The sequence below is a fragment of the Apium graveolens genome, chromosome 10, assembly GCF_009905375.1.
Source record: "Apium graveolens cultivar Ventura chromosome 10, ASM990537v1, whole genome shotgun sequence".
Taxonomy (NCBI): domain Eukaryota; kingdom Viridiplantae; phylum Streptophyta; class Magnoliopsida; order Apiales; family Apiaceae; genus Apium; species Apium graveolens.
In genome coordinates this window covers 207308534-207335910 of record NC_133656.1, presented here as the reverse complement: position 1 = coordinate 207335910, position 27377 = coordinate 207308534, and the positions used below count along the sequence as shown (strand labels likewise).

General features: G+C 38.6%; 1 pseudogene; it reads right to left on the bottom strand.

The window, feature by feature from the left end:
* Nucleotides 1-510: 510 nt before the first annotated feature.
* Nucleotides 511-15599, bottom strand: LOC141691725 (uncharacterized; annotated as a pseudogene).
* Nucleotides 15600-27377: the final 11778 nt, after the last annotated feature.

Sequence of the window (27377 nt, the reverse complement as noted above, 5' to 3'; positions counted from 1 at the left end):
GCCCTTGACAGATTTAAGCTGGTGAATGAAACCACAGAACAAGGCAGACAAGGAAAACTAAATTAAACTATATTTTAGATGTATCTGCACATAAATCCCATGTGTTACCAAATCTATCACTACAAAACAAACCAACTTTATTGTTTTGACATTGACTATCAATCTATCATCCTTGAGGATAATTTTCTAGCGCAGTCTAGGTTAATTCACAAGAAGAATCTGCTTTAAATTCCTCTCCTGCACTCACCGAACAATCAATGCCTCCATTCAGCAATAGGCTGAAGAACAATTGTTCCAGAATACATTCCCTTCTGACCTAAAGCCCTCGACTCACTCCCCAACTTAAATTAACAACACACCAGAAAGCATACAACTTAAATCTTATGGCCATAGAGTTTGTAGGGATTGTGAAGCCATTTTGATGATGCAGGAGATTACAAATTAAAGTAAAATGTAACAATGACAACAGAAACCAAAAAAAATATAATAACGCAGTTGAAGCTTTGTGAATGAGAGAAAACAGAAGCTCTTTCATTTATGAAGCTGTTTATTAAAACCAGATAAGCTTTACACAAAGAGGCAGGAACTTGAAAACCAGCAACATAGTACTGAGGTCCTACACTTGTACAATATTCATTACTACTTCTTCGAGCCTAAGACATAAAGTTCTATACACTTAATTCCATAAAAGATTAAGAAATTGGATATCAGACTTTGGTCATGGAGGTAAATAGTTACTGCAGATCTATTGTTTCAGCCAAAATCTAGAAACTTTCATTTTCTTCAGGAGATAAATGTACAAATTTGGGACAGAGTTCAGGCTTGCTAGTTTCTTCTTTAAAATCTCCTTCTCTTCTTCCGTCTATCATTCCTTTTGCTTCCTGTGCTTGATAAACCTGATTCTGAATCGGAACAAGATACAGAGTCATCTTCAGATTCAGCAACTGGCTTTTGCTGATGCATGATAAGGCGAGGCATTTTCTTCAAGTACTCTCTCAAATTTTCAGTGATGCCACCAAGCCCAATACTCGTTAAAAAGTTGATTGAAAATCTTGTGTTCTTGGGATTGTCTTTGCGAAAAATTGACTCCAAAGACTCCTGTACTTACTTTAGGATCATTGTTGAGCCTCTCATTCAGAAGGCGAATGCCAAGGTGCTCCGATTGATAACTCCGGTGAGCGGGCGGCTCCGTCCGACGGCGTTCCTGGACCTTCTGTGCGTGGATGAGGTGTAGCTGCCGGTTGGGCGCCTGCAAAACAACACCGAAAGGGGGGTTTGACTCCCACGGCGCCTCCGGTGTAAGAATAAGAACAGGGCCTTGAAGAAGATGAAGGTATGTATGTGTAACGTAGGGGCTGCTGTGTGTGTATGGATGTGTATATGTGATGGCTGCTGTGTGTTTATGAATATATGAGAGCGTGTGAGTGTGCAAGAGTCAATATTTTCCAACCCCTAAACTCTTCAGCCTTGGGGGTATATATAGCCCCAAGGTAGGGTTTAGGGGTAGTTACCTCCAAATCTGGGCCGTTGGATCTTGGGACCAGAGGGCGCTTGACTTGGGTGGATTGCTTACACGTGTCCAGGGGATGACCACCTCCAGAGTGTCCTAACGGCCTTCGGACACGCGTCGTGCTTGTCTGGTGTGTTGGTTGTTGATAGCTGTCAGTCACGTGCCCACGTACCCCTCCTTGGCAGGTCGTGTGATGTGAATGTGTTTGCTGGGACCCCCCTCATGGTGGTCTGAGTCCAGATCCGGATCCGGGTAGGCATTAGGTCTGGGCTCCGGGTTGGATCCGGATCCGGGTCATGGGATGGGCCCGGGCCTGGTCTCTCCATTTGATTGTTCTGGGAGAGGGGGGTCTCGGTCCATCGATCGAGCCTGGTATCCTTTAGATCCAAGTTGAATCCTAGCCGGGTCTCTTATACCCTATCATTTGCCCCCCACTCCCTTATGCAGATTTTCTGGATGAGGGAGTAGATTAGAATTACGTAGTTGCCTTGGAGAAAAATTTCTGCTCCCGGTTGCCCCCCAATCCGGATTTGGTGTAATGGATACCAATCCGGTTTAAGGTAGAATAGTTGCTTCAGAAAAATTTCTACTCCTGGTTGCCCCCCAATCCGGATCTGGTGTAATGGATACCAATCCGGATTAAGGTAGAATAGTTGCTTCAGAAAAATTTCTGCTCCTGGTTGCCACCCAATCCGGATATGGTGTAATGGATACCAATCCGGATCTGGTAGAATGGTTGATTCAGAAAAAATTATGCTCCTGGTTGGCGGTTGCCCCCCAATCTGGATCTGGTGTAATGGATACCAATCCAGATTAAGTAGAATGGTTGCTTTAAAAATGCATCTGGTTGACAATGATCCGGGTCCTGGGCTGTGGAATTTGAAAAGTTTGGGATTTGGAAACGGTTTTGCTCATTTCCCCCCCTTTCGAATTTGAATTTTGGGCAGTTACTCCCTAGAAACCCGCCCCACGATCATTGAGGGGTTTAAAAGTGCTTTAATATTCGTGTATATAAAATATAAATACATGGGCAAACCAAGGGATTTTTTGCTTTTTGGTTTTGTAACTGATTTTCCAGCCAGCCATACCCTGCCACGTGGCAGGGGCTATTTATTCTCCAGGGCCTATAAAAAGCCGGTTTCTTCTTTCATTTTTTCTTTTATCTCACAAAAAAGATATAAACGAAGCCCAACAGTCTCCCTTTTCTTTCGAAGTCTTGCGTTTCTTGCCGGAGATTTCCGCCGCCGTGCCGCTGTTCCTTCTCTTTTGGTCGCGATTTGTAAGCTCTTCTCTTCCCCTTTTTAGTCTCTTTTCTTGATTCCTTTCGTTTTTTCTTTAAATTAATGCATGCTCGAGTTTCATATTCCGTTCGTGATTTTGGAGTACAAATCGGCCTCTGTGGTTATATTTTGTGATTGGTGTTGTTGTTTTGTGGTTTTCTTTGTTTGGATCTGTAGTTTTTGGCTTTTTTGTTATGTTTTTGCACAGAAATTGGGTTTTGTGTTCGGGTTTTCTGGGGTTTTTGATTGTGTTCTTCGTGTTCTTGATGGAAATATATGTATGTATATGTTTGTTGTGCATTTTTTACTTTTTGATTCTCGAGGTTGCTGTTTGTGGGTTATTATTTTTGTTCTGGATCCGGGTAGAGGTATCAGACCCGGATATGGTTTAGTCTATTTGGGTTGTATTGTATGCCTTAGGATTTGTAATTTGATTTTGGTTAATATGGGTCCGGGTTCTGGGTACATGGGTCTGTTTTTAAGTTTTTGGCTGCTATGGATCCGGTTCCGGGTATTTGCCACCAGGATCCGGGTCCATGGTTGCTTGATTTTTGGGTTGTAGTTAACATGATCCGGATCGTTGATGTTTTTCCGGGTTGGACTTGCATTGGTGGTCCGGATCATTAGGTTATGCTATTACTAACATAACGCACTTGATCCAGACCTCTTAGCGAAATCAATAAAATATTTAGGGACCAGGCTAACTGACCTTCATTTTAATAGGTATATGGTCCGGATCAAGGAGCGGGCTAGAAAAGTCTATAACTGCTACCCACACTTTTCTAGAGAGGAGAGTGATTCGGATTCATCTGGTAGAGAACAGATCCGGGTAGAGATGGTTAAGAAAGCTTCTCCTTCCACCGAGATAATCTCAAAGTTCAGGTATAAGAGAATGCCTGGGGGCTCAGTTCCCTTCACGCCCGAGGGGTACTGGATAGATGTGAAGTATCACTTTGTTGAAAAGTCGACCGAGATCGAAAACGAGGTCTATTATAGCCGGGTTAGATATGATAGACAACCCGACGATCATCTCGGGGTATATAATCAGGAAGCTCTCGAGAGGATGTTTGCTGAGTTTCCTATAAGCCGGGATCACTACCAGTTGAAGGACTCGTTCTCTGAGGCTGATCCGAGTGAGATGAACGAGGCGGTCCGGGCTGCTTTCCAGTTGACCCCAGATATTGAGTGGAGATGGCTAGAACCCCATGAGAGGATCTATCATCGGCCGGAAGATGGTTTTGTCCCGGTCTGGATGGAATATCTCAGATCCGGGTGGAGCCCCCGGTGCCATATGTTCATCAAGCACCTCTGCAAGCATGTGTACAGGATATCCCCGATGCAAATCACCCCGAATGGGATAAAGTCGATGACCTGTTTCATCGCTTGCTGCAACAAATCCGGATTCTTGCCCACTTTGAAGCTCTTCCACCAGATTTTCTATCTCTCTAAGTCGAGTCAGAAACCTTTTTATGAGATCAGGTTCCGGGCCTCGGAGTGTAGTTATGGCCCGGGTAGAGCCAAGCCAATAATGCACCAGTCTTCTTTGAAGTACTTGAATGGGGAGATCATCCTCCTGAAGGGATTTGACTTGGCTTACCTCCCTTATTTCACGACTGAGGGAGTTCAAACTAAGTTCAACCCGGTTGTGCTTGAAGACCGGGCTGTTACCCAGATCAGATGTTTCTGTGATTCTCTCGAGTTTCAACCGACTCGGGATACATTTATGAACCATAAGCTGCTTTTTAATATTGGCTGTAAGTTTTTCCTTAATTTATGCTGCTCTTGACCCGGATCCCCCTCTCCTCCAGCGGACCCGGGCCATTTTTCCTTTTTCTTTTTTATTGTGGTTAAGATGCTTTCCCTTGATCCGGATCTCTTTCACTTAGCTTAATGATCCGGATCAAGGTCTAGTTTGCTTGTAACTCGTTTGCATAAGTTTTTTTTTTTGCTTCTGATCTGGATCTCTTTCACCCAGCTTGATGATCCGGATCAAGGTACAGTTTGCTTGTAATCTGTTTTCATAAGTTTTTTGCCTTTGATCCAGATCTCTTTCACCCAGCTTGATGATCCGGATCGAGGTCCAGTTTGCTTTTAATCTGTTTGCATAAGTTTTTTGCCTCTGATCCGGATCTCTTTCACCCAGCTTGATGATCCGGATCGAGGTCCAGTTTGCTTGTAATCTGTTTGCATAAGTTTTTTGCCTTCGATCCGGTCTTTAATCTCCCTTTGTTTCATTTCCAGGTCTGCCTCATTTCAACCGCAATTTTTTGAAAATCATGTCTTCTTCTACATATGCTGCCGCTTTCAACACTCTCGGGCTGGCCTTTAAGACAAGCAAGGGAGCCCCTAGTCCCGGATCTGGCTCCGCAGATATTGAGGGAGGGGCCGAGTCCTCCATCCCTCAGAACATCCCGGATCCGGGCCACGAGTCTGAGCCCGAGGTCCAGGAGATTCCGGGCGGTGATGACCCCCCCAAGGAAGAAAAAAAAATCTGTTCCTACCAAGCCACCCCGGGGCAAAGCTGTGGTTTCCAACCGGGTTGTATGTGATTCGGAAGGCAGAGGGCCCGATGGAGAGGCCGTGAAGATAAGTACCAAATCTCTAATCGACCTAGCCGGGTTCATGTCCAGTATCCCCTCCGAAGATGACTGGGAGGAGGTTGAGGGGTACAGCATGGTGGCTGCCTTGAAGAGGGTTACAGGTCAATGAGGGCAGGTGATTTCTGAATTTCTGAGTTCTTAGTTCTGGATTATTCCCCCCAGTTTATTCTGTACTTGGCTTATTATATATATATTTTTTATTTTTCTCAGCTCGAGAGCGCCATATCCATCTGTTCTGATGTTGCTTTTACTGAGATCCGGGAGGCCAACAACCGGACTAACGCCGAGAAGATACGTGCCGATACCTTGAAGGGAGAGCTGGAGGAGGCCCGGGAGGGATTCCGTATGGTGGAGTCTGGGTTGAATGAGAAGCTGAAAGATTCTGAGGACCGGGCTGAAGGGCTTGCCAAAGAAGTGGAGAAACTCAAAGCTGAACTTGCTACCAAGGAAAATTTGAACAAGGAGGCTATAATTGTCGAATTCAAGGCCAGCGATGTTTATGACTTTGAGGTTGCTCAGGCCGGGGTTCCCGAAGTCCGTAGGCCCTGGGTCGTTGCTGAGCGCCACATGAAGACCGACCCCTTGGCGTCCTGGGAGAGCTTCATCCAGGAGTTCCTTGCTGCAAAGGCCGCAGTGGAGCAGGGTCAGGGGGAACCGGAACCCTATGATGGTCTGAGCCCCAGCTTCCTTTAGATCCGGACCAACTTTGCTAAGCTTCTCGGGCCCAGCCCTTGTAATTTCGTTTTCTAGGATTTCCCATTCTCGTACTTTGATTTGAACTATCTGTAATATTTGGATTTGTTCCGGATTGAAGGCAATCCGGATTCTGCTTTAGATTTTACTTTCGTTGCCTTGTACTTTCCTTCCATTGTTGAAAATATTTGCTTTTCCATCTGTAGTTTTAATTTTTATAGGCTGTCCGGATCCTTGCACAAATGCCCTTGATCCGGGCTGTGTATCAGGCCCCCGATCCGGATGGGCTTTATAACCGGATTGTTCCGGGTATGAAGTCTTATCCGGATTTGAATTCCTGTAACATGATTTTTGCTCTTGGAATTACTTTCAATCCGGGTATGATACCCACCCGAGTTGAAGTATTGTTTTTTGCTTTATGTACTTGGGAAATATAAGTGCATAATGGTTGTTTCTAACCCGGATTCGAATGCTTATCCGGGTTGATTTTGCTTTGAAATTTGCTTTCATTCCGGGTATAAAACCGTCCCGGTTTGATGTTTACTTGTTTGCTTTACATAATTGTAGTTTTCAACCCGGATTCGAATTGTTATCCGGGTTGGTGTTTGCTTTTTTGCTTTATGTACTTGGAGGGTTACCTAAGTATATAATGGTTGTTTGCAACCCGGATTTGAATGCTTATCCGGGTTGTTTTTTGCTTTTAACTTTGCTTTCAATTCGGGTATGTCTAATCCGGATTGGTGATTGCTCCATTTACTTAGAAATTTTCTAAGCAAATAGTGGTTGCCTTTGTTTTTTGCTTCCAACCCGGGTATGAGAACGTACCCGGGTTGTTTTTTGCTTCCATAACTGGTAATTTAAAAGTAATAACTTTCTAAGAAAGGAAAATTCTTTTCATTGATTTGAAAATTTTTTCATACAAAATTCGGGATCATGGATTGGTTGCTTGCCATAGGCTACAAGTTCTGGTTGCTTTTTCTACTGGTAAAACTTTCTGAGCCTGAGTCCATGCCATGTATTTGGTACTTCAGACTCATCCATGTTCATGAGCTTGTATGTTCCTGGCCTTAGAACTTCCTTGACTTTGTATGGGCCTTCCCACTTTGGCATTAGCTTCCCAATGTTGGTGGGGTCTGAAGCTTCCGTGTCTCGAAGGACCAGGTCTCCAACTTGAAAGTTTTTGACTCGGGACTTCTTGCTGAAGTGCTCTCTTATTTTCTGCTTATACTTTTCCATTCTTGCCACTGCCTGGTCTCGGACTTCATCAATTAGCTCAATATTCGTTCTCAGCCCCTCCTCATTTTCTATCTCATCAAAGTTGATTGCTCGATGGGAAGGGGATCCTACTTCAATTGGTAGCATGGCTTCAGTTCCATAAGCCAACTTGAAGGGGGTTTCTCTTGTGCTTGTTCTGGGGCTTGTTCTGTATGCCCAGAGCACATTAGGCAATTCTTCTGGCCATTTGGTTTTGCTTTCCCTGAGTCTCTTCTCTATCCCCCTAAGAAGTATTCGATTTGTTACTTCAACTTGGCCATTTCCTTGAGGGTAGGCTACATATGACTTCTTGTGCCGGATACCCCTTTCTTGAAGGTAGGATTCGAATTCTGAACCAACAAACTGCGGACCATTATCTGAGACCAGTACTCTCGGGATCCCAAACCTCATCAATATGTTGTCCATGAACTTGATGCAGTCTTGTTGGTTTATTGTTCTCATTGCCTTTGCCTTTACCCATTTTGTCATATAATCAATTGAGACCAGTAAGTATCTGAGGTCACCTCTGGCCCTGGGAAAGGGTCCCATGATATCGATGCCCCATACGGTAAATGGGATTGGTGATAAGACAGAGGAGGGTAGGACGAGGCTCATCCGGGTCACATTGCTGAATAACTGGCATTTCTTACACTTTTTCATAAAGTCTACTGAATCCTGGTGGATAGTAGGCCAGTAGTACCCTTGTCTTATAATTTTGTGAGCTAGGGCCTTCGCGGATATGTGGTCCCCGCAGATTCCTTCATGAACTTCTATAAGGCAGTACTATGCCTCTCCTAGGCCTATGCACTTCAGGATTGGGGATGAGAAGGTCCGGCGATAGAGTATACCCTCTTCGATGAAGAATTTTGAAGCTTTTGCCTTTAACCTTTGAGCCTTCCCTTTATCCTCCGGGAGCTCTCCCTTCTCCAGGTAGTCAATGAATGGAGTCATCCAATTCGGACTGTTGTCTATTTCCATGACTTCTTCAGACTCTGTGCTCGATTTCTGCAATTCTTCGAAGTAGACGGAGCAATCCAAATCTGATGAATTTTGAACAAGCTTAGATAGTGTATCAGCTTCTGAATTTTCCTCTCTGCAGATTTGGATGACTTGTATTTTTGGTATCAAGGCGATGTAGCTTTGGACCAGAGCCTGGTACTTGGCTAGAACTGGATCCTTGGCTATGTACTCGCCGTTTGTTTGCTTTACCACGATCTGGGAGTCGCTGTAGATTTTAAGATCCTGTATCCTGAGTGTTCTTGCTAGCTTCAACCCTGCAATCAAGACCTCGTACTCTGCCTGGTTATTTGTTGCTGAGAAGCCGAAGGATATTGCTGTTTGGATTGTGAATCCTTCTGGGCTCTTTAGTATGAGGCCGACTCCTGATCTTTCATTGGTTGATGAACCATCAACTTTGAGAGCCCAGACTTCTATTCCTTGATCTGTGTTCATCTCAGGGTCAATGCTCATGGGCTCAGGCTCTTCTTCCGGGAAATTGCATTCTATGATGAAATCAGCTAGAGCCTGGGCTTTGATTGCTGTTCTAGGAATGAAACTCAGATTGAACTGACTTAGCTCAACTGCCCAATTTACCAACCTCCCTGACACATCTGGCTTGTGTATTATCTTCTTTAAGGGTTGATTGGTTACAACTCGTATCTCCCTTCCCTGGAAGTAGTGTCTGAGCTTCCTGGATGCTATGACCAAGGCAAAAGCAAACTTTTCTAGCCTTGGGTACCGGGTCTCTGCATCTTTTAGCACTTGGCTCACATAATAGACTGGTTGCTGTTTGCCATTCTCTTCCCTGATCAAGGCTGCCCCAACTGCAAGGGCCCCTGCTGACAGGTAAAGGGATATGGGCTCCCCGGGTTGAGCTTTGGTTAACACAAGGGGTTGAGAAAGGTACCTTTTGATTTCTTCGAATGCGCTATGGCACTCTGGGCTCCAATTAACTTCTCTCTTGTTGGTTGCTCCTTTTAACAGGTCAAAGAAGGGTAGGCATCTTTCAGCTAGCTTGGAGATGAATCTTCTTAGTGCAGCCAGTGACCCTGCTAGCTTCTGCACATCTTTTTGTGTTCTGGGGGCCTTCATCTCTTGGATTGCCTTTATCTTTTCTGGGTTGGCCTCAATCCCCCGGTTGCTTATCATGAATCCAAGGAATTTTCCTGCCCCTACTCCGAATGTGCATTTTTCTGGATTGAGCCCGAGTGAGTATTTTTTCAAGTTGTCGAAGCATTCTCTCAGGTCTCCTATGTGCCCGGGGATGCTTGTAGACTTTGCAATCATGTTGTCGACATATGATTCCAGGTTCCTTCCAATCTGGTCTTTGAAGATTTTATCCATTGCTCTTTGATATGTTGTTCCCGCATTGGTCAATCCGAAAGGCAACATCACATAGGCATAGACCGCCTTGTGGGTGATGAAGGTTGTCTTTAGGATATCCTTGGGATTCATCATTATCTGGTTGTACCCCGAGTAGGCGTCCATGAAACTTAGCATTACGTGCCCAGAAGTTGCATCGATCAATTGATCAATGTTTGGCAAGGGGTAGGGGTCTTTGGGGCATGCACTGTTCAGGTCTGTGTAGTCGATACACATTCTCCATTTTCCGTTTGCTTTTTTCACCATTACTATATTTGCCATCCATTCCGGGTACTTGACTTCGCATATTATTCCGGCTTTGAGTAGTTTCTCAATTTCTTCATCGATTGCTTTCTGCCTTTCTGGGGCAAAATTTCTTCTCTTTTGCTTGACTGGCTTCCTCTCGGGGTTGACGTCCAAGCTATGCATCGCTATGGATTCATCCAACCCGGGCATGTCTCTTGGTGTCCACGCAAATATGTCAGAGTACCCTTGAAGTAGTGATACCAGGTCATTTCTGAAATTAGCCTCGAGCCCGGATCCTATCTTTATCTTTTTGGAAGGATCGCTTTTATTGATCAGAATTGTTTCCGTTTCAACAGCTGCCTCTATCTTTGATTGATCCATGTTTGATACCATCTGCTGGATCCGAGCCTCTGTATTCTTCTTCATATAAATCTGAGCCCGGGCTGTCATCTCTTTATTGTTTCTTTCTTCAATCATTTCTGGGTTGGTTGCTTCCACAGTAGGGTTGGTTTGGCCAAGGCCTAGGCCCAATTCAATCCCTTCTATGACTTGGTTGCTTTTTTGCTCTTCTGAGCTTTGTTTGGTTGCTTTTGGGTCTGAGAGGGACTCTATGATCTGAACTTCTTTTCTGGCATCATCCCTTGAGTGTGGGCGATGTTTCTTAATACTTTGCTGTTTCCGGAGCACCACAGCCTTTCTCTTGTTGTCTTGATGAGTTTCAGCCATTACCAGAGCCTGGCTATAATATCTTTCAGCTACCTCATAGTCTCCCTTGATTTCTCCTACTCCGGTTGGAGTTGGGAATTTGATTTTCAAGTGTGATATGGATGTGATTGCTTGGATCCTGGTCAGGGCTGAGCGCCCGATTATGCCGTTGTAGGATGAAGGAGTATTAATCACGTAGAACTTTATCAAATGGGTAATTTGGTTTGGGCCCGATCCGAATATGACTGGTAAGTATAAGGTACCCTGGATCAGGACCAAGTTGTTCCCGAACCCATACAGAGGGTCCTCTTGGCATTCATTGGAGCGTACGCTACCAAGCCTCATTCTGTCCATAGTATGCTTGAAGAGTATGTTCACTGAAGATCCGTTATCAATCAGCATCCTTCTCACTTCGTTGTCAAAGATATCAAGTGTTACCACCGGGGCTTCGTTGTGATTCGGGTTGACCCCTTCATAATCCTTGCTGCTGAATGAGATCATCATCTCCGGGTAGGATTGAATGGAGAACACTTCATCTCCTGAGCCCGGGCTCCTAGGGGGGAGTGTCAACCTCCTAGGACCACATTCACCACATTCTTACCTTTTCTTTGCCTTTCTTCTCTCTGGTTTTTCTCCCTTGAGATGTATTGATTGAGGTTGCCTTTCTTGACTTGATCTTCAATGAAGTATTTTAAAGAGAGACAATTTTCAGTCTTGTGCCCATGGGTTTCATGATAGTCGCACTGCCTGTTGTAAGGCCTGCTCTCCGGGGGAGTCTGCATTGGCTTCGGAGGGTAGTAGAATGGCTTTCCCTTGATCTCCTTCAGTATCTCTTCCCGGGTCCTGTTTAGTGGTGTCCACTCTGGCTCTTGCCTAGGCTCCCTTGCCTGCCTAGGTGGACTGGGATCACCTTTGGATTCTGTTTTAGGACCCAATCTTTGGAATATTGGGGTGTTTTGTACCACATTTGTTTGCTGGGTTTGGTTGCTTTGTTTGAACTTTTTCTCCTGATGGTAACCCCCTTTCGGTCGGTCATCAGAAGATTTGTTCCTGTTTCCTCCATTCCGAGTCATTCTCATCGCCTGGAGAACATCTGTTTCTTTTATGAACCGAGCTGCCATAGAATAAGCAGCGGCCAAGCTTTGGGGCTCTTTGTTTATCAACTCCACAATATACCTCTCATTGTGTTCTGAATCCAGGTTTCTTCGAAATATGCATAGAGCCTCCCTTTCATCGAGATTCGAAACTTTGTTGATGGCTTCCTGGAACCTCCGCATATAGGCTGAGAGTGCTTCGTTATCATACTGGCGGATTGTCTCCAGGTGGCACATGTGTATTTCATGTGTTTTATTGGCTCTGAATCTTCTAAGGAAGGCTCCTCTGAATTCTTTCTAGGAGTGGATGCTTCTTGATGGGATTCTGCTGAACCATCTTTGAGCCCCCCCTTTGAGGGTCGAGGCGAAGAATCTGGATTTCGTCAAGTCATTGTAATAGTATATCTGAGCTATCTGTTCGAAGTAGTTGAGGTGCTCTTCCGGATCCCCCAGTCCATCAAAAGAGTCGAAGTTGTAGTGTTTGAGATTTTTCTGTCGAGGTATGGCTTCTAGGGAGTGGCTGAATGGCGTGAGGGTCTCCCCAACTTCCAACCCGAAATCTTTCTCCATTTTTCTCTGGAGCTCATAAATCATGTCTTTAAGATCCTTCTGACCCCCCTCTTCGTCATCAGAAATGAGTTCGCGGGTAGGGTCCCTCCGAGTTCTTTTGCCTCTTGTTTTAGCTAGGAGCCTCTCCTCCTCCAGCTGCATTCTTTTCTGAATTTTTTGCTCCAGCTTTTCCTCTTCTTCCTTTCTTATCTGTTCTCTGATTTCTTCTAACTTTTTCTTTCTGGTTGCTTCTGTCTCCTTCTTACTAGGCCCTTTTTGATTCTTCTTTGCCTTAGCCCCAATTCGGTCGAAGACAGATCTCCTGGATTGCTGAGAGTCCCCAGACTCTTCTTGCTCATCATCTTGTTCAAATTCTATCTGAGCCCGGGCTTGTTCATCTTTGTAGAGCCTGATTGCTTCAACAAGTTCATGGCTTGTTAAGTTAGCCATATGCTCCTCTGCAACTGGAACATTGGTGTACTGTACTGATTGAGCTCTATGACATTTCTAGCATCCCTGACCGGGGTATGCTGCGTCAGTGGTTGCTCCTGGAAGGTCTCCCTGTCTACTCCAGGTTCTTGAACTTGAGAGGGGTCTTGATCCTGAATATGGGTACTGGCGGAGGGCCTACCGATGGTACTTTTTCCTGCTCTTGCCATTACCATAATTGTACAAACAACTGACCAAGATTTGAGGCTACAAATGTGGATTTGAGGTTGTTTTTTCAAGATTACAAAAAATTTCCAGAATAACAGCAAGCAAACTTTCTGGGTTTTGCTAACAATAATACGAAACAAGAACAACAGGCTCTTGAACACAAAAGAAAATATGCAAGCTAAAACAGTTCTGGGTTTTAAAATTACCAAGACTATCAAACCCCAAACAACCAAAACTTAACAAACAAGAGCGGGCTCACACAAACGGTGGCCTAAAGTAACGAGCTCACACAAATGTCGCTAAAATGAACATTCATATTCAAGAAAGGGTTTGGTTGCTTATGTTCTTACAGGTTTAAAAGTGGACTCTCTCAAGAGTTTGCTGATGAAGATGAATCCAGGGGCACCGAGACCCAAGGATGGAGCGCCCCTCCTTCTAGCGCCAAATGATAACTCCGGTGAGCGGGCGGCTCCGTCCGACGGCGTTCCTGGACCTTCTGTGCGTAGATGAGGTGTAGATGCCGGTTGGACGCCTGCAAAACAACACCGAAAGGGGGGTTTGGCTCCCACGGCGCCTCCGGTGTAAGAATAATAACAGGACCTTGAAGAAGATGAAGGTATGTATGTGTAACGTAGGGGCTGTTGTGTGTGTGTGTATGGATGTGTATATGTGATGGCTGCTGTGTGTTTATGAATATATGAGAGTGTATGAGTGTGCAAGAGTCAATATTTTCCAACCCCTAAACTCTTGAGCCTTGGGGGTATATATAGCCCCAAGGTAGGGTTTAGGGGTAGTTACCTCCAAATCTGGGCCGTTGGATCTTGGGACCAGAGGGCGCCTGACTTGGGTGGATTGTTTACATGTGTCTAGGGGAGGACCACCTCCAGAGTGTCCTAACGACCTTCTGACACGCGCCCTGTTTGTCTGGTATGTTGGTTGTTGATAGTTGTCAGTCACGTGCCCACGTACCCCTCCTTGGCGGGTTGTGGGATGTGAATGTGTTTGCTGGGACCCCCCTCATGGTGGTCTGAGTCCAGATCCGGATCCGGGTAGGCATTAGGTCTGGGCTCCGGGTTGGATCCGGATCCGGGTCATGGGATGGGCCCGGGCCTGGTCTCTCCATTTGATTGTTTTGGGAGAGGGGGGTCTCGGTCCATCGATCGAGCCTGGTATCCTTTAGATCCAAGTTGAATTCTAGCCGGGTCTCTTATACCCTATCACCGATAATTCTTGGAAAAGAATTTTAATGAAAATACGAGACGAGGAAGTAGTGTGGTCCTCGGTCAGCTGTATGTAAGCTAGAACATGCCAAGGTAGAGAATCGGTGACAAGAAGATGGGCAAAGAATTTTGCCACATTCCTTAACTTATTTGTCTCAAGCCTGTGAATCATTGAATATTGCTGCATAAAGCACTTCTCAAACTTTCCCTGATAAACCTTATTAAAAAGGCAAAATCTTTGACCGAGAAGACCATAATATCTGCGATAAGTTTTTTCTTGGCTGCAGCATTCTAGCAACATAATGCATACCTCCATCTCTTGTCCAGGCTCTAGCTTGAGCTTCAAAAGCTTATGACCAGCTTCCTCAAAATCTGCACTAGACATGATTATTAGGTATATCGTCCTTCGAAGATTCATAAGATTTGTCTCTGTTTCATCTCTAATTTTCATCTGCTCTACTTCATCATCTTCATCCTCGTCATCATCTGTTACTACATCCGAGCCTTTTTCATCCTCAGACTCCTCTCCAAGCAGAGTTTTCTTTAACTTTTCATAGATTTGTTCACTTTCAATAAACTGTGTATCAGGCCTGAAAATATCCAAAGCAATCTCAGGATCTATGTGATCTAAAAGTGATATTTCATGGGTCAACTGATCTTCTTGCTCAACCAGGTCTAGATCCTGACGGATAGCAGGGTAACCCTGAAACTTGGCATTTCTTAAAGCAAACAGACCTTCAATCAAAAACTGAACCCTCTTGTCAATCTCTCCTTCATGAAGAATCCCCCGAAAATGTTCAAAAACACCATGCAAACCTCGAGGACAGAGGTCTTGTAAAATCAACCCACATTCTGTAACAAATCCAACAGCCACTTCCACACTATCATCACTAGGATTCTCCAACAATGTTGTAAGTAGTTCCAACGCAACAAGCTCATAAACCACCCGTTGATTCACAAGATGTGCTAAAAACTTAACACCAGCTAGTAATTGCCCCTTTATCATTCCTCTTATACGACTTCTGCACTTGCAAAACAATCCTCCTCGAGAAAAAATTACCAACATCAGGAAATTTAGCATTAACGACCGCGACAAGTGAAGCAAAGACATCAGTAGAGCCAGGACAAGCCATCTGAGACTTGATACAAGCGCGACAAAACAAGCCTCTGCCTCGAATAAGATTCTTAGAAAAAAGCTCAGGTACAATATTCTTGATGTTGGTAGCATTAACCTTATTGACTAATCCATTAATAGTTTTTCGCAACGCGTCCCATGTCAATCTTTGATACTCTACGCTACTCTTGTCCTCAACTTTCTTGATCATTGTAGCTAATTTGCATGGTGGAATATAAACCCTAACAGCCTCACAATAACGATCAGATTTATTATATTTTGTATCTCTATCTCTCTTTCTTTTTGAACACTTCATTGTAGTATCTATCACAAGTTGTAGCACAATCTCTCTGTTATGTATTGTATTGTGATTTGTAACCTTGCTTATTTGTTTAACATCTTCGTACGTTGATATGTGTCCCTTTATATAGTACTAGCTAGTAATTATTAATTTCCGAACCCTAGTAGGATTGTGTTCCAAAACAGAATGAGAATGTAAAAATAGCCGAGTTTTTTGTATTTAAATTTTGACCGACATTAATATTGAACTATAACCGACATTATTGTTATCATAGGGCTACTTGATTTATTTGGGCCACCGGTTCTTAAGTTATTTTGGCCCAATTTATTTGATGGCGCAGCCCGTAAAATTCGACCTCTTCCCGGAAACTATTAGATAGATGGATTTTGATATCAAATAAATTTTCTAAAAACATATGATAAATTAATATTTTAGCGACATCAATGTAATATTTCTGATACATGGACATAATTTTTGGTCCCCAAGATATATTATTGGAGTTCAACTCATTGAAACTGTCAAAACTGTCATGAACAACAGAGATGAAACGAAGAAGAAGATGACAGCTGTATTGATAAGAATGAAAAATGAGAGTTTACAAAGACAGCTCTGCTCTAGTTTATATAGGCTCTACAAAATGTAACAAACTAGTCAACTAACTAAAATAGAATAGTCAACGTTCCAAGTCATCTTGCAGTGCTGTCACTTCATTCAGCATCCTCCCTCAAGTTGAAAGGCTGAAAGAAATTACAGACATTCAACTTGCAGCTGAGTTGTTTGAGCAAAGTAGCACCAAGAGCCTTGGTGAACATATCAGCAGGCTGAGAAGACGTAGAAATGTGTGTAGGAACCAAGAAGCCACTATCAAATTGACGTCGAACCAGATGACAATCAATTTCGATATGCTTTGTACGCTCATGATAGACAAGATTTGAAGCAATGTAAATAGCTGACTGAGAATCACAGTAGAAAGGAATAGGTAGAGCAGGAGAAACCAACATATCTTTAAGCACTGCAACAAGCCATATGACCTCACAACATGTGTCAGCCATGGCTCGATATTCTGCCTCAGCAGATGATCGAGAAACAGTTTGTTGTTTCTTACATTTCCAAGAAACCAAAGAGGTGCCAAGTAAAATACAATAGCCCGTAAGAGAGTGCCTAGAGTTAGGATCACCCCCCCCAGTCAGAGTCACAATAGGCAGTAAGATTGAGCAAAGAATCAGCAGAAATCAAGAGACCTTGACCAGGTGATTGTTTGATATATCTGATCACTCGAAAGACAGCTTGCATATGATCAAAACGAGGTGCAGTGAGAAACTGAGATAAAACATGAATAGTGTAGGACAAGTCCGGTCGAGTAATAGTAAGATAAATCAGTCTACCAACCAACTGTCTATAAGTAGATGCATCAGCAATTGAAAGTATGGCAGACTGATTAGCCAACAGGCAGTGGTTTTGTTCAATAGGAATGACAGACGGTTTAGCAGCAGATAAACCAGTATCACGAAGCAAATCAAGAGCATATTTTCTTTGATTCAAGTAAAAACCTCTGGCTGACCTTGCTACTTCAATACCCTGAAAATACTTGAGAGGACCAAGATCTTTTATCTTAAACTGGGTGTGCAGATAAAGTTTAACATCTCGAATTAATGCATCAGAAGAGCCAGTACATAAGATGTCGTCAACATAAACCAATATAGCCACAATGTGATCATTAACCTTCAAGGTGAATAAACTGCTATCACTTTGAGACTGATCAAAACCATATTTCTTAAGTGCAGTAGAGAACTTAACAAACCATCTCCTGGGGGCCTGTTTGAGGCCATACAAAGACTTTTTAAGTTTGCACACATAAGCAGAAAAATCAGTAGGGCAGACAGTTGAGAGAGAAGAATATCCAGGAGGAAGCTTCATGTATACAGTCTCAAGTAAATCACCATGTAGGAAAGCATTAGTGACATCAAGTTGAGTAACATTCCATCCTTTAGAAGATGCTACAGATAACAATAATCTGACAGTAATCATCTTGGCAACAGGAGCATAAGTGTCAAAATAGTCCACTCCTAAAGTCTGAGTAAATCCTCTGGCCACTAACCTAGCCTTGTACCTCTCCACAGAACCATTGGGTAAGTATTTGACCTTAAACAACCACTTACAATCAACAATATGCTGATTTGGAGGTCTCAAAATAATGTCCCAAGTATCATTATCCTCGAGAGCAGAAATTTCAAGCTGCATAGCCTTAAACCAATGTGGATTGGAAGCAGCTTGGTGAAAGGTGTAAGGTATGGGAATATTGGTAATGGAGGTAAGATAAGATCTATATGTAGGAGTAAAATTATCATAAGAGAGATAATTATGCAGAGGATAGTTGACAGGCATACCTGTAGGAGAAGAGAGAGTAGCGGAGACAACAGTATTGCTGGCAGGAAGGCCTATAAAATCTTTGAATCTAGCTGGAAGTTTCTTGTGTCTAGGAGGTCGAGATAATGGAATGGAAGATTCAATATCAGTTTCAGTAATAGAAATTGATTGAGAGGGTGCAAGAACATCAGAGGAGGGTTCAAGAGTATGAGAAGAATGTAATAGTGATGTATTTATATCAACATCAGCAGAAGGCATGGATAGTTGAGGAAATAAAGGAGTGGAATCATGTAATGAGGCTGTTGAGATAGATGTATCAACAGCAATATGATGAAAAGGAAATGAAGTATCCACAAAACTAACATCTCTGGAATAGAAACATTTTCTTGTTTGAAGATCTAAAATCTTATAACCTTTTTTACCAAAAGGATATCCAATGAACACTCCTTTAACAGACTTTGACTGAAATTTATCAGATTCATGAAGTTTGGTTGCATAACAGAGACAACCAAAACATTTTAGTGTAGTGTAATCAGGTAAGGTGTTAAACAACAATTCAAAAGGAGTTTTATATTGAAGGTGTTTAACAGGCAAGAGATTGATAATATGAGTGGCTGTTAAAATAAAGTCTCCCCAAAAAGAGTTTGGTAATTGAGACTGAAATTTAAGAGACCTGGCTACATTCAACAGATGTTGATGTTTTCTTTCTACATGACCATTTTGTTGAGGTGTAGCAGGACAAGAAGTCTGATGCACAATGCCAAGAGAACTAAAGTAGGTTTGAAGATCACAATTGGAGAATTCAGTACCATTGTCTGATCTAACCACTTTGACAGTCTTTTGAAACTGATTATGAATATAAGAACAGAAATTCTTAATCAAAGATGGAACTTGAGTTTTACTGGAAAACAAGAAAACCCAAGTATTTCTGGAGTAATTGTCAACTATAGTCAGAAAATAACTATAGTTGTTATGAGTAGTTTGCCTGTAAGGGCCCCACACATCTAAGTGAATCAAGTCAAAAACTGCAGTACTAGTGTGAGTACTTACAGGAAAAACAGATCTGTGTTGTTTAGAGAAATGACAAATATCACAATCATGAAAAGTAAGATTATGAATAGGAACAACAGAAATTTTATTAAGCACAGGAAGAGATGGATGACCCAATCTTTTATGCCAAATAACAGCAGAGTGAACAGAATTGTCATTAGTACAATGTACACTAGATGAAGATACTTCAAGAGCTGTTACATTGTTATCTAGAGTCATACTAGTATGAGGAGTGAAGTTCATATTTGGTACATGAAGCTTGTATAGGCCATCCTGCAGCTTACCAATCTCTCTCTCTTTCCTCAAGGTAAGGTCCTGTATAACACAAGATGTAGGAGAGAAAGTAACAGCCAAGGAAGAGTTAGCAAGAAGTTTATTAACAGAAATCAGGTTGCAATTAAAACTTGGTACACAAAGAACTTCACTAAGTGTAAGATCCTTAGTGAGATGAATACTGCCAATGTGTGTAATATGAGCAGATTTTCCATCAGGTAAAAATAATTCAGCAGCTAAAGGTTGTACATCATGTAACAAATACTTGTGACAGGTGATATGATTAGTGGCTCCAGAATCCACTATCCATGTATGAAATGAGGAATTTGCAGGTGACACAACAGAGTTAACAGAAACAATATTGCAATTGAAATCAGAAGTGAAATCTCTGTTATAACAATTATTATCAGTACCAGTCATTTGAGAAGATACATTCCAATTGCTGTTGTGTTTGAGTGTTTCTTGAATCATCTTAGAGAGCTGCTGACATTGTGCATCTGAGAAGATCACAGAGTCTTTAACACAACTAGAATTATCCATTTGCATAGAAGCTCCTGAAACATTATTGCCATTGCTACTAGAAACATGAGCAGCAGACTTAGCACCAGATGTAGTCAATTTTCTTGGTTTTGGCTTTGGTTTTCCATGAAGTCGATGCCAATCAGGATAACCATGTAGGCAGAAACATTTGTCCTTAGTGTGTCCAGAATTTTGACAATAATCACAGAAAGCAGAAACAGCAACAACATCACCAGATTGCCTTTTCTGAGAATTAAGAATAGATCCAGTCTGCTTGAACTTTTGCAAGTTATTATACTTAACATTCATAGCCATACTTTTAGCAATAGGTGTACTAGAGGTTTTAGCGAACTCTCTTTGAGATTCCTCTTGTAACAGAAGAGAGAAAGCATGAGGAAGTGTTGGTGTAGGCTGCATCATCAGTAACTGACCTCTAATAGATGTATATTGATCATTTAAGCCCATGAGAAATTGGCTGAGTTTGATCATTTCTTCGTATTTCTCAAGTTTCTGAGCATTGTTACAGTTGCAGGTGCTTGCAACACAAAAACACTTAGGCATAGGGTTCAGATTATCAATTTCAGCAAGTAAGGTTCTGAATTTTGTGAAATAAGATGTAATAGACAATACACCTTGAGTCATTGATCCTAACTCTTTCCTCAATTGAAAAACCCTAGGTAAATTTGACTGAGAGAATCTCACGGCTAAATCATCCCATATTTCTTTAGCTGTTGAGAAATAAGCTACACTATTCCTAATATCAACAGTCGTGGAGTTAAGCAACCAAGATAACACCATATCATTACATCTGGACCACAAAGCAAACAGAGGAGATGTATGAATAGGACGAGTAAGAGTTCCGTCAATCATACCGAGTTTCATTTTTGCAGATAAGGCAACTGATATAGCACGACTCCACTGATAATAATTCTGATCTGTGAGTAATTGAGTAACAAGTGGAGTACCTGGATTATCAGAACTGTGCAGGTAGTACGGATGATTAGCATCAAAAACTGTTGGAATTGTCGATGAAGATGTATTTGTAGATGTGCCAGCTGTAGCTGATGCATATGTCGTCATGACAAACAAAATCAATTGAATCAAGTCGAAAGAGATTCAAAAAGATCATAGCAACGCGAGAGATCACAACAACGCAGAGAAGATTACGAGAATACTCGAGAGAGACGATCAAGAGAGATGCTCGATAGAGATGATTGAAACAAATATCAAATCACAAAACAGATTGTAGAAATTGAGTATCACAAACTTGATCTAGTGAATCAAATATGAAACTAACTAAAATAACAGTGATATGCGGAAGAATCGTGAAGAAATGGAGCGAAAAAGAGGCTCTGATACCATGTCAAAACTGTCATGAACAACAGAGATGAAACGAAGAAGAAGATGACAGCTGTATTGATAAGAATGAAAAATGAGAGTTTACAAAGACAGCTCTGCTCTAGTTTATATAGGCTCTACAAAATGTAACAAACTAGTCAACTAACTAAAATAGAATAGTCAACGTTCCAAGTCATCTTGCAGTGCTGTCACTTCATTCAGCAGAAACTGTCATATTCTTGTTAATAAATTACTAGCATAATAATTCATGCAAATCATGAATCATTTTCTAGATTTTTTTATGTATCATGTAATTATAATGTTCTTACTAGTTTTCTTATTTGTAAATGTTATAAAATGTCTAACGTATATCAAATACAAGTTAATTGTTTATCAATTTGTATTATTTTCATACAAGACATTAATAAATTACACAATATGTCTGATATATCTCATTAAGCAATATATATAGGGTTTTGATCCACAACCCAAGGTGGTTGACCACCTGGTGCCCCGCATTGTTTCATTGCAGCAGACCTTCAGCAATGAGACATTGCGGGAGATACCTACCACAATGAAATAATGCGGCAGGATTACTGTTTTTATTTAATTTCTAAAGTAACAAAAAATTATATTTTAATGAATTAATTTTTTTTTCGATAATAACGGAGTTAGAAAATATATAATTAATTTTAACAACCATTTGTTCTATATTTTCTAATTTTATTATTACTTCCCATTTATTATCAATTTTATAATGAGTTAAAAATTTAAAAATAAATTAGATATATAATCGGAAAAATAATTAAAATATTAGTTTTAATGAAAAAAAATAAAAAACCTAAGATAGTAACTTAAATGTATGAATGGAGTATTGCAAGTATGATTGTTTATTGATCGAAAGGTGTCGTCTTCTCTAAAACTTTTTTGAGTAAATTCTAATCAAACTATTTTAATTTAAATTTTAAATATGTCAAAATTATGTATAATAACACATTTGTACTCTTTAATGAAATTATGATGAATTAAATACTTTTATAAATAATTTTTAATTTTAAAAAAAATAAATGAGAACAAAATAATAATAAAAAACCCTCCCGCAATGAGTCATTGCGGGAGGTGTTCAGTCCAACCCCACCATATATAAAATATTGCATCGGGTGGTTAAAGAGCCACCTACAACAATGTTTCATTGCACTAGCCGCAATGAAACAATGTTGTAGGTGGCAGAGGGTATTTTTTTTATTTGTTACGAAAAAATATTTAGCATTCCGGGGGCTGAGTTGTTTTATATTTTTTTATAGCTAACGAAAATCGATAAAATTTCATTTTTTTTTAGTTTTCCACATTTTCAATTTTTGGCATTATATTCGTTTACTATAAATTAAAAATTGATAAATTAAATTGGACAAGTACAAGAAAAATAAAAAAAACATAAAACTCACAATATTAAAAAAAATATAAAACTCACAATATTCCGTTATAATAAAAATTCGAAAATACTACTTCGAACAAACAATTAAAAAAAAATCACTCAAAATTTTTTAAATTCAATATTAAATTTAAATATTTTAGTTTAAAATATTAATTCAAAAATATCAAAATATAAGTTCAAAAAAATATTTAAAAATTCATTTTTAACAAAAAAAATAAATTAGAAAAATAAAGCGAGCAAAAACTGTTACATTTAAAACAACGTCCTCCAGCAATGTTTCATTGCACTAGCCGCAACGAAACAATGTTGTAGGTGACAGAGAGTATTTTTTTTATTTGTTACGAAAAAATATTTAGCATTCCGGGGGTTGAGTTGTTTATATTTTTTTATAGCTAACGAAAAATCGATAAAATTCTATTTTTTTAGTTTTCCACATTTTCAATTTTTAGCATTATATTCGTTTACTATAAATTAAAAATTGATAAACTAAATTGGACAAGTACAAGAAAAATAAAAAAACATAAAACTCACAATATTAAAAAAAACATAAAACTCACAATATTCCGTTATAATAAAAATACGAAAATACTATTTCGAACAAATAATTAAAAAATACTTTTGCACTCAAAAATTTTAAATTCAATATTAAATTTAAATATTTTAGTTTAAAATATTAATTCAAAAATTTCAAAATATAAGTTCAAAAAAATATTTAAAAATTAATTTTTAACAAAAAAAATAAATTAGAAAAATAAAGCGAGGAAAAACCGTTACATTTAAAACAACTTCATCCACCAATGTTTCATTGCACTAGTCGCAATAAAACAATACTGTAGGTGGCAGAGGGTATTTTTTTTATTTGTTACGAAAAAATATTTAGCATTCCGGGACTGAGTTGTTTTATATTTTTTTATAGCTAACGAAAAATCGATAAAATTCCATTTTTTTTAGTTTTCCACATTTTCAATTTTTAGCATTATATTCATTTACTATAAATTAAAAATTGATAAACTAAATTGGACAAGTACAAGAAAAATAAAAAAAACATAAAACTCACAATATTAAAAAAACATAAAACTCACAATATTCCGTTATAATAAAAATTCGAAAATACTATTTCGAACAAATAATTAAAAAATACTTTTCCACTAAAAAATTTTAAATTCAATATTAAAATTTAAATATTTTAAATTAAAATATTAATTCAAAAATATCAAAATATAAATTCGAAAAAATATTTAAAAATTTATTTTTGACAAAAAAATAAATTAGAGAAAAAATAAAGTGGTCAAACAGTGTCCTCCAACAATGTTTCATAACACTGTCCTCCAGCAATGTTTCATTGCACTAGCTGCAATGAAACAATGCTGTAGGGGCTTCTGCAATGTTTCAATGCGGCATGTGGTTACTAGAAGCACCTGGGGCTGTGGAAGGGCACCTATATATATATATATTATTTGTGTTGTATAATTTGTGTTTAATTAATAAATATAAAAAGAGTAGTCAGTGTACGTTTAAAACGAAACGATTAAACTTAATCTATAGAATGTCATTAGTATGTTTACAAAGAAAAGACTAAAAATTAACATATATATTGAATACAAAATTGACAACAAAAATTTGAATTTATCTAAATAAACTATATGTGGTGGTGTATATTATTACTGAGTTCACTACGAATTTACAATTAACTTACTCAATTTAAAAATATAAAAAAATGCATAACTGAAGTTAGAATGACTTGCAATTATAATATACAATAATATAAAATTTACACTACTGTTAATATAAAAATTAATTTTAATGAAAAATGTTAGTTTTTGAAATTCAACTTATGTATGTATGGAAAATTGTTAGTTTTATTTATTTATACTATTGTTAACAAAGTAAGATTAAGTCATATGTGTGTGTCAGCATGTAAATTATCGTATATTACATTTCTTAGTATATTACGATGGTTTCAATTATTTATATGTCAAATATCTTATTTATGTACATGTATAATCATTATTAAAATATAGTAAGACAGTTGAGTACTTGAATAACATGCATTTATAATTATTCAAAAAATAAAATTTTGTAAGAAATAAATTGCAATAATTTATATATGGTATTCACATTATCAGTGACAAACAATCCATATCTATTTTTTACGCAACCGAGTATCAATCATGGTTGTAACATAAAAATAAATTTTACATTGTAAAGAATTATTATTGATATTGTTGTGCAAGACATGCGTGTATCATAACAAGACTAAGTCATACTGACAACCCGAAGATTAGTTGTATTGTAACCTTAATCTGTAATTCATACTTGTAACACTTAATGTCTGTAAAATATAAATGGAGCAGACTGGAGCATTTTTCTTTGAACAATGTCAAGCCTAAGAATTCTATCTGGAAGAAGATTAAGAAGATCATGCCTCAGAAGAATTATGAAGAAGCTTGGAGTTGAATAAATCTGTTTGGTGTAAAACATTCTAAGTCAAGATCTCTACAAGTCACAGAATTAGTGTTATAGAGAAATCATTTGAGAACTCCGGAATGACTTATCGAGAAGTCATTTAAACTCCAGAGAGTACCGACGGATGAGTAACATCTACCCGACGGATGAGCAAATATCTACTCGACGGATGAGGAATGTCTACTCGGCGGATAAACAACATCCACCGGGTATAGAGAACTCAGGAATTGTCTGTCGAGAACTCAGAGATATCGACAAGTATACATTCATTAGAGAACTCTGAGTTATCGATAAATCAAAATTCATTAGAGAACTCAGAGTTGTCGATAAGTCTAGGCAACGATGAAGTTTCAGAGATATCGACAAGCCAACATGCCTATCGAGATGTCGAGTTCTCTACGACTTAATTGGAGATCTCGAAGTGAAGAAATTTCTCTAAGTACAGAATTGCAGAACAGTTCAATATCCAAGGTTGCAAATCAACAAACAATTCACACAGCTGGATTGACAAGTCTACAAAAAGCAGCTTGAGAGATGTGTAAGATCAACGACAAAGATTAACTGACAGAGGAGATTAAAGTAATCACGGGAAGCTAAAGATATGCTAAGCCAGAAATGGAAGATTTGCTTTTCTATAAATAGAAATGACAAGTGACAGTTTAGAAAAGATAATAGCATGTTTATTATCCACCGTGTAAACCAGCAGTTAACTGAGTTATAAAGTTAATACTGGTCCTCTAGTTAAGTTAAGGAGAACAATCAGATTAGAAAAAGTGTATGTTCTCTCTCAAGAAAGAAGCTAAGTTCTAAAACAAGAACTTAGAGATTTTGTAGCAAAACACTGCTTGATTTTTAATATAAAATTATGTGAGTTTTGAAGATCTTTGTTTTACATATTTGCTAAGCTATTTATGTTTAACATCCATTCTACTAAATCATTAACAACAACCAACTGTTAAAGCCTAAGTCGATCGAAAATCAAACATTTAAGCCAAAACACATTCACCCCCCTCTGTTATATTCATACCTAACAGATATCCATGATTTGTTTTTCAAGAATTCGAAGGAAAAATTGTAATTATATATTTATTTAAATCATTTTTAAGTTTCTTTCATTAAGACTCTAATATTTCTTTATATAATAATTTGATAACATTGTATACTATTCTCTTAAAATTAAATATTTTTCAATTCGATAGAGTTTTATAAATATCAGTTGAACTAGTTTATTCTTTCAAATTATTGAACTATATATATTTTTTCTTTAAATAATATAAAATGCATTGAATCAAATGCTACAATATAGTATAGATATAACTTTTATTTGAATAATTCTAAATATTAAAATAATTCTAAATATTTGTACAATAATATCTTGAATCCTGCTTATCTAAAAGAATTCTTTTTAAAAAACTAGTTTTTTAAAATGAAAAATAAATCGATTTAATATATCATCATAGTTTGAACAAATCTCATGAGATCTCATATCAAATTTTGAATATTTTTAAAATCAGGACAAGTCCCAAAAATAATAATGCGCTATCAGTGAAATTAGTAATTTTAATACTAATAATCAATTGACTTGATTATATAAATACCTAAGACACATTAATTTATATTAACATAAGATATTAAAAAAAATTCCAAGGTAAGATATTCTCGCCGAGCTTATAATTTAAATTTACTAAACGTAGAATGTAATGATGTTTTTCGGCCGAGTCATGTAGTCAAATTTGAATATTTTTTGAACAATGGACCAAGTACTGATTTCAAATTTGAAATGATTATAATTCGAATTTATTTAAATATGTAATACCAATATATAATATTTATATATAAGTGATTCTATTTTTAATATTTTCTTTAAAAATTATATATGAATATTTTAATTACTTTTTATAATAAAATATATGTTAAAAATATATGAAATATATTTTCAAACTAAAAAATAATTAATAAATAAGATAATAATTCATTTATATACTAGGCCTAACTTTATATCTGAAATTCAATTATTTAAAATTAATTGTACAAATATTCAAGTAACTATTTTTTTTTACGGAATTGAAGTAAATAACTTTAAACTTAAATAAATAAGATGTTCATTGGACACACTTACATATGTGTATAATAAAAATAACATGTCACAATATATAGTATGAGATTATATAGTGAATGAAATATCTTCCCACAAACCCCATCTTCTTATATATTAAAAACAGTGGTAGTTTAGTGAGATTTTTTAATAATTTCGTCTATTATATATTTAGAAGAGATAAGATTGGCATATATGTATTTTTAATCTGAGGTGATAATGTATAATATAGAAGAGATAACATTGGCAT